Source organism: Oryctolagus cuniculus, chromosome 17 (assembly GCF_964237555.1).
Source record: "Oryctolagus cuniculus chromosome 17, mOryCun1.1, whole genome shotgun sequence".
Taxonomy (NCBI): domain Eukaryota; kingdom Metazoa; phylum Chordata; class Mammalia; order Lagomorpha; family Leporidae; genus Oryctolagus; species Oryctolagus cuniculus.
The window spans coordinates 10,874,728-10,884,461 of record NC_091448.1 but is presented as its reverse complement, the minus strand read 5'-3'; the positions used below and the strand labels follow the sequence as shown (position 1 = coordinate 10,884,461).

The window sequence follows — 9,734 nt, the reverse complement described above, 5'->3', positions numbered from 1 at the left end:
TCCTCAGTCCTGGACAATCTTGGACAGTTGATCACCCAATCTGTTAACAATCGTAGAGTGACCCTGGTCTGGCAAGGCTTTTTCTCTACACTCCGGACATCTCACTGGCTCCAAATGGGCTAGAAACCTCAGCTCACATAACATAGCATGTGGACCCTGGACTCTCATTGCAATGGGGGGTCATTAAGAGAGGAGAGGAAGTACTTTTTGGCTACTTCTTCTCAAGTCTAAAAGTGTATTAACAGCTGCAGGAAATCATTGACTAAAACCAAACATTAAATTCACAGAAAATGTTCAGGCTAGAAGAAGTGTCCAAAATACTGAATTCCAACTTCACCAAAGAAATCCTGGTGACCGGATGCAAAGCTAATGGGTTCATTTGCAGTTAACTGGGCCACCTCTTGAACTGCACCCCCCCATCATAAAAAGGCATTTAGTTTGTTATCTGTAATGTTTCCAAGATTCCAAAGAGACATTGAACAACACTCAATATTCTACAAAGCAGTGAGAAAGTCAACAACTTCTGACTTTTTTTCTATTCTTTTCCCCACATTTAAAAACGTGTGTTAATATCGCTCCAAGCTTGTGAGTAGCTGAGGAAAGAGATTGACATCAGGACAAAGGGACCAGCAAAATCTGTACTGTGAGGAACAAAGGGAATGAATAATGAAGCCTGACTTTGCAGAGTTCTTCATAATTCACAAACCCTGCTTAGATTTCTGCCACACAGAGTTAGAAGGAGAATGAAAAATGGGTGAAGAAAAGGTAATAGAGAGAAACAGACTCAATGAGCCAGCCAATGTTTAATCTTTCTGGAATTTACATATGCGTGTATAGCACTTGGAACAATCAGAGTAAAAACAAGAATAAAGAACCAGGCAAAAATTCTCTTTTCATATTCCATGTTGCTATAAGTAATAATAAATGGCCAATTCTGGACTGTTGTTTCCATCAAGAATTTGTAAACAGCAGGTTTTTGCTTTGTTTGTGGACAGAAGGTTTTGAGGATTAGGTATTGCCCTCTTGTTTTGGGGTGTGTTCATTATTGGACAAATTAATCCATATGGCAAATCTTGAGGAAGTTCAACATTTTAGCTATACTTCTTGTACCCTTCTTTTCCTGAACAAAGTAGAGTTAGCAAAGAGGAATTATCCGTATTTATGTTGTTCTCTTTTTTTCCTTGAATATTAATTCTCAGGCTTGGAGTACCTTTGGCAGTATTACCTTGGACTGTCCATTTTATTTCATCTTTCTGTTTCTCAGATTTTACTAAATCAATCTATCTACATCTATCTATCTTCATCATCATCATCTATCTGTCAGTGTCTGTCACCCATCTATCATAAGTTATCTATCTATTTATCATCAGCAAAGTTACAAAGAGGTGGTATACCTTGGATTTAGTCCATTGCTAATAGATCATACTTGCTGGAGGACCCCTGTTTCAGCATCTTCTCCACTACTCATCAAAGCCGAAGACATCAGGCAATGTCCTGAGGTCCCCAGGCCTTGCTCTGGGTTGTACTGTAGGGTGTTGTAGTCACACTCTGCTTTATTACGACCTGGGAGCTTCCTATTGTCCTTTGCTGCAGTCATTGGCCAGTGACAGATTCCACGATGGAATTAAACCTCAACCTTCAATTCCATGTCATATGCGGCCGTTTCTGGAAGTGAAGCTGTATTTTGGTGTGCTTGACTTCCCTCAGGGTCCCTGACAGTGACACCTGGAGTGAAAAGGACATTAAAACTTGTTTATTAAATTTTAAAAGTAATGAGATCAAAAGTTCATTTTTCATCTCAAAGTTCTAAAAGAGGGAAACAAACGAGTAACTTCCACACTGCTTTTCTGTGCTCAGAAACAAAGACCTCAGGAATGCACTGGGAAGAGTTTCAGAAGTAAATGCTCCCTGCCTCGCTCCCTCCCTCCCTTCTTTCCTTTCTTTCCTCCTTTGTAAGTATTCACAAGAAAAATAGGGCAAAGCAGAAATGTGAAAAATCCCATTTTAAGCCACTTGTCTTGAGTCTTTTGATGGGGGTCAAGGAGAGAGGGTTGGAATTCAGCCGTTTGGGAAGCTTCAGAACTTTGAAAACAAGGTTATCATCAAGCCATGACTCAACTTACAGTGAATTATTTGAAGTGCTCAGAATTAGACACTGACCTCCAAGGAAATGGGGGTACGTTGCTGCAACGCGGCTGACCATCCATCCAGACACAGACCCAGCTTCCTGCACGGCCGTGGGATCGGCCAGAGAACACGGCGGACACTAGTCATGCGGCATCCCTGAGTTCTTACCCAGGGCGTGCATACGTCAAGCTTCTATGGGTGAAGAACTTCATTCTGTATCATTATTTTATTTATTTATCCACATTTTTCTTGGACATGTAGAAGGGCACAAGAGAGAACAGATCCTAAAGGTTGACAGAAAGAGGGAGCGCTTGTAACTTTAACAAAAACCCAGCGTTTTGGGTTTTATATAATAGGGCTTTATCTGTTTTTAAAAGCCAGTTCTCACAGCTGCTCGCAGCACCAGATGTTCTTGCTGTGAGGTTTGGGCATAGAAGGTCCTCCAGGGTCCAAAGCACATGCTGTTTCCAGAACCCCCACTGCGTTCCACGTTACTTACACAGAACAATCCATTATGCTCACCACCACGCAGCTTGAAGTCTGTGCAACCCTCTAAGGGTGCAAAAGCAAATGCAAGCAAGCTGGAAAGAAGATGGCGGGGATGAGGCGAAGAGAAAATGCAAGAGGAGTAAAAGAGGCAACCCGGGAAGACGCTGGACAACCGCAGAGCAGAAGTGTTTGCACTCGGCGAAGATAACCGCCTGAAAAGTAACAAAATACAAGAAAGCTACACCCCCCACATCCACCCACAAAATACAACAAGAAAGCTACACCCCCCACATCCACCCACACTGATTATTCGTGTCTTTTGTTTTCCATTAAGCAAAACGCTAGGTTGGATGAATTTTATTTTTCTTTCAAAACAACTTATTTCCATGTTACAGATCGCAGTAAGAAGGGGGAAGTAATTCGATGAGGGATCTGGGTCTCAGCTCACATGGCTTTACTGTTAAAGCTGAATCACATGAAATTGGCAGTATTGGACTGCTTTTCACCCACAAATGGTACTGGGGTGTGTTGGCATAGTACCCTGTCTTTCACTTTCTGTATCTGGTGCTTTGACCTCGGGGGCTTTTCTGATCTTGGAGGGGCTGCCCCACCAGGGCTCAAGGAGGTCCTAATTGGAGTAAACAGCTTGCCTGCCAGAGTTTCTTTCAAATGCAAACCAGCCGCCTCTGAGCCCACATCCTCAACCACAGGGCCACAGACCTGACAATTAGGGACGCGGTTGTCCAGAGCCCGTGGACAGTCAAACCAGAGAACCGCAGCCTGCTTACCCTGCAAGGTCTGTAGTTTCCTTCCACAGAAACTACAACAGGGGTGGGCTTTGGGAGTGGTTAAGACTCCGCATGGGATGCCCATATCTCACACGGGAATGCCTGGGTGCAAGTCTGGGCTCCACTTCAGATTCCAGCTTCCTGCTGATGTGCACCCAGGGAGGCAGCAGCGGATGGTTCAGGTACTTGGGTCCCTGCACCCACCTTGAACACTCTGGCTGACTTCTGGACTCCTGACTTAGGCCTTGCCCAGCCCTAACTCTTACAGGTATTTGGGGAGTGAATCAGCAAATGAAAAATCTGTGTCTCTTTTTGCCTCCCTGCCTTTCAAATAAAGAACAAAACTAAATAAAAGAATTTTTAAAAAAGAAAAAAAAAGCACATCAAAGGCTCTTGCAGCGCTTCCTGACATCTGAACCTGCTTATTCTCTCTGTGCACCCTCACGCCCCCACCCCTCACTCCATGGCATAGTATTTTTCCTGTCTTGTTGCATCTGTATGCTTAAAATTTATTTATTTGAAAAGCAAAGTTACAAAGAGAGAGGGAGATACAAAAAGAAAGAGATCTTCTGTTCACTGGTTCTCTCCCCAATTGGCTGCCACTGCTGGGGCTGGGCCAGGTCAAAGTCAGGAGCTTGGAACTCCATCTGGGTCACCCACATGGGAGATTCATGGCAGGGACTCAAGCATTTGGTCATCTTTCCTTGCTTTCCCAGGCGCATTATCAGGGAACAGTGGAGTAGCTGGGGCTCAAACCAGAGCTCACATGGGAAGATTTTGTTTCATTTATTTGAAAGGCAGAGTTACAGAGAGAGAGAGAGAGAGAGAGAGATCGTCCATCTGCTTGTTTACTCCCCAAATGGCCACAATGGTTGGGGCTGAGCCAGGCCAAAGCCAGGAGCCAGGAGCTTCCTTCGGTTCTCCCGTGTGGGTGCAGAGGCCCAAGCCCTTGGGCCATCTTCTACTGCTTTCCCAGGCACACCATCAAGGAGCTGGATTTGAAGTGGAGCAGCCAGGCCTCGAACTGGTGGTGTCCATATGGGATTCTGGTGCTCCAGACGAAGGCCTAACCCGCTGTGCCACAGCGCTGGCCTGTGACTGGTGTTCTTACAAGAGAAGAGAGAGACACAGAATCCAGGTGAGGACTGAGGCGGAAATTGGAGAAAATACAGCTGCAAGTCAGGAAACACAGACTTGCTGGGAAGAAGCAAGAAGGGTTCTTTGCTGGAGCCCTCCCAGGGAGCACGGTGCTACCGACTCCGTGACATCAGACGTTCAGCTGCAGAACTGTGAGGGAGCACACTGCTGCTGTGTTAAGCCGCCTGGTTTGTGACACTTTGGTGTGGAAGTCCCTGGAAACTAATATCATGTGGGAATTTTAAATCCCTTTGCAAGAAGAATTATTAGATGTTTCTGTTGAACAAACTGCTGTGTGTAACTGGTGCTGTGGTACAGTGGTTTAGGCCTGTGCCTTACACTGCCTGCATCCCACATGGGCACCAGTTCAAGTCCTGGCTGCTCCACTTCTGATCCACTTCCCTGCTAATGCACCTGGGAAAGCAGCTGAAGATGGCCCAAGTGCCTGGGCCCCTACACGCACGTGGGAAGAAGCTCCACGTTCCTGTCGTCAGCCTGGCTGAGCCCTGGCTATTGTGGGCAGCCTTTTGAGGAGTTAACCAGCAGGTGGAAGATCTCTCTCTGTCTCTCTGTCTCTGTCTGTCTCTTCGCCCCATCCCCATCCCATAATTATGCCTTCAAAGAAACAAATGAATTATTAAAAAAAGACTGTGGTGAAAATCATGTGAAATGAGGCATGAAAAGAACGTGATATTCAACAGTTCTGAAGCTGGCCCCAGAACATCCATGAAGATTATCCCCAGTTTCTCTCTTATGTAGCTTCTAATATCATGCCTGGCATGTAGTGGACAGTCCAAGGAGCCATGATATGGGAAGGAACTGGAGTTTTGAATCACTGTTAGAAGGGCACCACCCAAATACCTGAGAGGACTATGACATGAGTGAGTCATCAGATAATTCTGTGGAGCTATTGATTTTTTTAACATATACACTTTTTATTTATTTACTTATTTTTTTATTTCATATTTTACTCGAAAGGTAGAGTGACAAAGGTGGGAAGAGGTAGAATACAGAGATTGAGGGAGACAGAAAGAGAGAGAGAGAGAGAGAGAGATCTCATTTGCTGGTTCCCACTCCAGAGTTAAGCTAAATCAGGCCAAAGCTGGGAGCCTGGAACTCCTTCTGGTCTCCCATGTGGGTGGCAAAGATTGAAATGCTTGGGCCACCACCTGTTGCCCTCCAGTGTATGCATTATCAGAAAACTGGATTGGGGGTGGAGTATCCAGAACTCAGACCCAGGAACCCTGATGGGTGAATGGGTATCCCAAGCACAGATTTAACCACTGGAGTCTATGTTCCCAGCCACTCAAACCAAGAGATGGATGGAATGGTGGTCTTGGGTGGCTTTGGGAGGGTTCAGTAGCTCTTGGAAGACAAATATGCAGGTGCTGAGGGTGGGGCCTGTTGGTCCATTTCTGAGGGAGTGATCCAGGTTCTTATCAGGTATTGATGGTCTGAGCATCAATACCCCCTGCAGGGATATGCACCTCCCTGGGCAGTATCTAAACCATTATTACGGTTTGATACACTCTCCCCTGGTCAACATCTGGTGCAAGCAGGAGTGGTTCTTACCTCTTTGTGACAACATGTCAGCCTGATTTGGCTAGTCCAAAGGCATGATGGCTGACTCCAGACTACCTCAGGCTGAATGCTAAGGTTCTACCCCAGATCATTTATGGGGATGGTCATGGCACATACCTGAGACTGGTAGATTATCATAGTCTTGGCCATGATTTTTTTCTCAATTTACCTGTAGGAGGCTGAAGATCAGTTTATAATTCATGTAGAACAGCTTGCAATAGACTTTCTCAGTCCTTCCTGAGGGGTACCTTAATTCTTCTCCCATCTGTCATCAATGGGTGGGAGCTGATTTGCAGCAATCCCAAGTCCTATGGCATGTCTTGTCATACAAAGACAACATCTTGATTGTGGGTCTCACAGAGGAAAAGTGGTTTTAGTGTCATGTTGGGTCACAATAACTATGTTTAGGTCAAAAGCCAGATAAGATTCAAGACTGACCCTATAGGTCTAATTTCTCCTGTGCAAGTAATCAGTGGAGGATTTTGGAGAAAGTGAAGTGGAAGGTATGGTCCCTGGTTAAAACCACTAACAAAAAGGAAGTATAGCAGCTGGTGAATCTCTGAACTGGAGGTAACATCGAACCCTTCCAGGTGCCCTTCTGGCTCCCACAGGCAAAGAGCCATGAAAGGCAGCCACCTTCTAACGGGGCCCCTCCCAACAACTATAATTGGAGGCTGTCTCGTCAGCTGTGGCTCAGGCACTGCTTCTGGGGTCTTTGAAGCCTGCTAACTTGATTGACCTAGAGGCGTCCCCAACCCTCACACATATATCTTAGAATCTGTGGCAGCAGAAAACCACTACTGGGACTGCTGGGCTCGCGGATTTTGGACGCAAGTTACCTGAATCCTTGCTGCCCAATACACAATTTGAATGGCAGTTTCTCACTTGTTATTGGGCTGCGGTGAAAATGGACTATCTCACCACCGGAGCACCTTACAGAACCGTGAGTGCTGAAGGGCCCACCCTTACTTGGGTTCCCACCAATCCCACTAATAAAATTGGACAAAATCATCTGAGTGTAATCATCGAATGAAGATGCTACATCCAAGAACCATCCCAAGGGAACAGTGGACTCATGGTTTGAAGAGGTTCCAGCTGTGGATGGCCACTTCTTAATTGAGACTGAAGCGAATATACCAAAAATGGATAAATTTGGCCAGAGGGTCTGGTTGCATGTAGTGGTGATAGCTGTGTAAATTGCCTCACCCAAAATTCCTTATTACATCTTTAGGGGCCTGGGGGACATGTGAAATGGTCTAGCCATCGATCAGGAGATTGGCAACTATTGTCACATGGAACAGACAAATCTTTGTCACTCGTGTGCTTGCTCACAGCAAGGGACCCTTACATGAGAACATCAGTGGAATTCCCAGCCAACAAAACTTGTGTACAACAACTGGAAGTGATTCCCTCTGGGTGCAACAGCAAAGAGGTCATGGAAGCCCACCCCAAGTGTGGGAGTGGGTTAAATCTGGGGAAGAGATTCTCAAAGATGCAGAAGCCAAGGATGGTGTGCAGTCTTGCATGTCTGCCAAAAATTTCTGGCAATACAGTCCTTGGAGAAGTAGTATGCAGTTTACAGGGGCCTCAGTCTGGTGCAGGTTGGCAGACCAATCCTATGGGCCCTCTATTGGCCAGCCGTAAATCCGCTGGTTTCTCAAGCAGCTGACACTCACTGTGGCTATGGAACTGCCATCCCCATTGAGCGTGTGGATATCAGTATCACTACAGCTGTCCAGGAGAAAATCTGTGCCATGTATTCAACTGCCCTACTGGACTGCAATCAGAAGAGGGTGATTTTACATCACAACTCACAACAATGAGCACAGTCCAAAGGCACACACTGAACCTTTCATGCTCCATGCCCCTGGTAAGCTAATAGAGCTGCTGATCAGCAGAGTGCAAGATTAAACTGAAGAAAGACATCAAAAGGATGATCAGTGGGATGCTATCTTTACTTCTCTGGGGCTGCTTGGATGTTCGCTTCTGCGTGCTGGTGAAAGGGAAGTGCCCTGAAACACATGTTGAGAGGGGGTAGAGGGCTAGGGAGTTTCCTGACGAGGCAACACCCAAGGAATCTCAATCTCAGGGTATCTAACCACTCCTTGTCTTTTTTTCCCTCTGGAACTTGCCTGCACAGAGTGGTTTGTGGTCCTGCAGCAGTGGTACCCAGCATATGCCCCTTGACTGTACCTGTACCAGTAGAAGATGCAGCAGCTAAGGTCAGCCAGTCTCTTCTCCTGCTTGGCACTGTCAGGATTTTTTGCTGTCCTTGATGCACCTAGGATTGGTAGCTGGCTCTTCCTGTTCAACATTTGTGTTCAGGTTTGGATACCAACACTCTTTGGTTCCCTCCACTTCAAGAATAGTTTCCAGCTACCATTGATGTCCCAAACTTTGACCTCTGTCTCTTAAATACAATCAGACTTTTATTTTCTGCTCAGGTTCTTTTCCCAGCATTGGAAAGTATTGGTAATTTCCCTTAGGAGGAAAGCTGCATAAATATGGAGCCTGCCAAGTGTGTGTCCCTTCTTTCAGGGCTATATTCCCTCCAGTTTCTTTGTGCATTGATTGTTCTCCACTGGCTTGGTATAGTCTTTCCATGCCTGAGTTTTGTAATTGTTATCATTAGGACAGTTAATTGGATGCAAAGCTATTTGATCGTGATTGGAGCTGGCACGCACTGTTTAGGATTTAAGTTGTCCATTAAATTTGGAGGAGTAAGAAAGGACTTTACAATTTGATGTCATCATCAGAAAGACAAATATGACATGTTTTCTCTTATTTGTGCAAGTTAATATATAGAGTATAAAATTATGTGGGTGAGGGGCCGGCGCTGTGGCGTAGAGGGTAAAAGCTGCTGTCTGCGATGCCTGCATCCCATATGGGCACCAATGCCCAATGCTCCTCCTCTGATCCAGCTCTCTGTTATGGCCTGGGAAAGCAGTGGAAGATGGCTCAGGTCCTTGGGTCCCTGCACCTGTGTGGGACATCGGAAGCAGCTCCTGGCTCCTGGATTTGGATCAGTGCAGTTCCGGACATTACAGCCATCTGAGGAGTGAACCAGTGGGTGGAAGACCGCTCTCTCTCTGCCTCTGCCTCTCTGTAACTCTGCCTTTCAAATGAATAAATAAATCTTTTTAAAAAATTGTGTGGGTGTTATATTATTTGGTATATAGTTACAAGTATCACTTCACTAAATTATACCATGTACATGATAATATACCCTTCTTTACCTACTTTCTGGTCATTGACATGAATCGCACGTTTTTGTGATATTAATATCCATATTTTCAAGAAAAATGGTATAAACATATATGTATATAATATCTACATATGAAGTGAATATGGCAAAATGTTAAAAATTATTCAATCTTTTTAAAAATTTATTTTATTTTAAAGGCAGAGTTACATAGAGAGAAGGAGAGAGAAGAGAGAGAAGTTGATTTTACATCTGCTGATTCGGTCCCCAAATGGCTACAACAGCAGGGGCTGAGCTGGGCCAAAGCCAGGACCCAGGATCTTCTTCTAGGTTTCCCACATGAGTACAGGGACCCAAGGACTTGGGCCATTTTCCTCTGCTTTCCCAGGAGCATTAGCAGGGAGCTGGAT

The 9,734-nt window shown here is 45.4% G+C and overlaps 1 long non-coding RNA gene across 1 annotated transcript; it reads right to left on the bottom strand.

Moving 5' to 3' along the window:
• Positions 1-784: 784 nt before the first annotated feature.
• LOC108178511 (uncharacterized) lies at positions 785-2,925 on the bottom strand. The gene is made up of 2 exons (XR_011383267.1): positions 2,161-2,925; positions 785-1,725 (listed from the first exon to the last, which is right to left on the bottom strand). It is a non-coding gene; the product is annotated as an uncharacterized lncRNA (long non-coding RNA).
• Between the last annotated feature and the right edge of the window lie 6,809 nt (positions 2,926-9,734).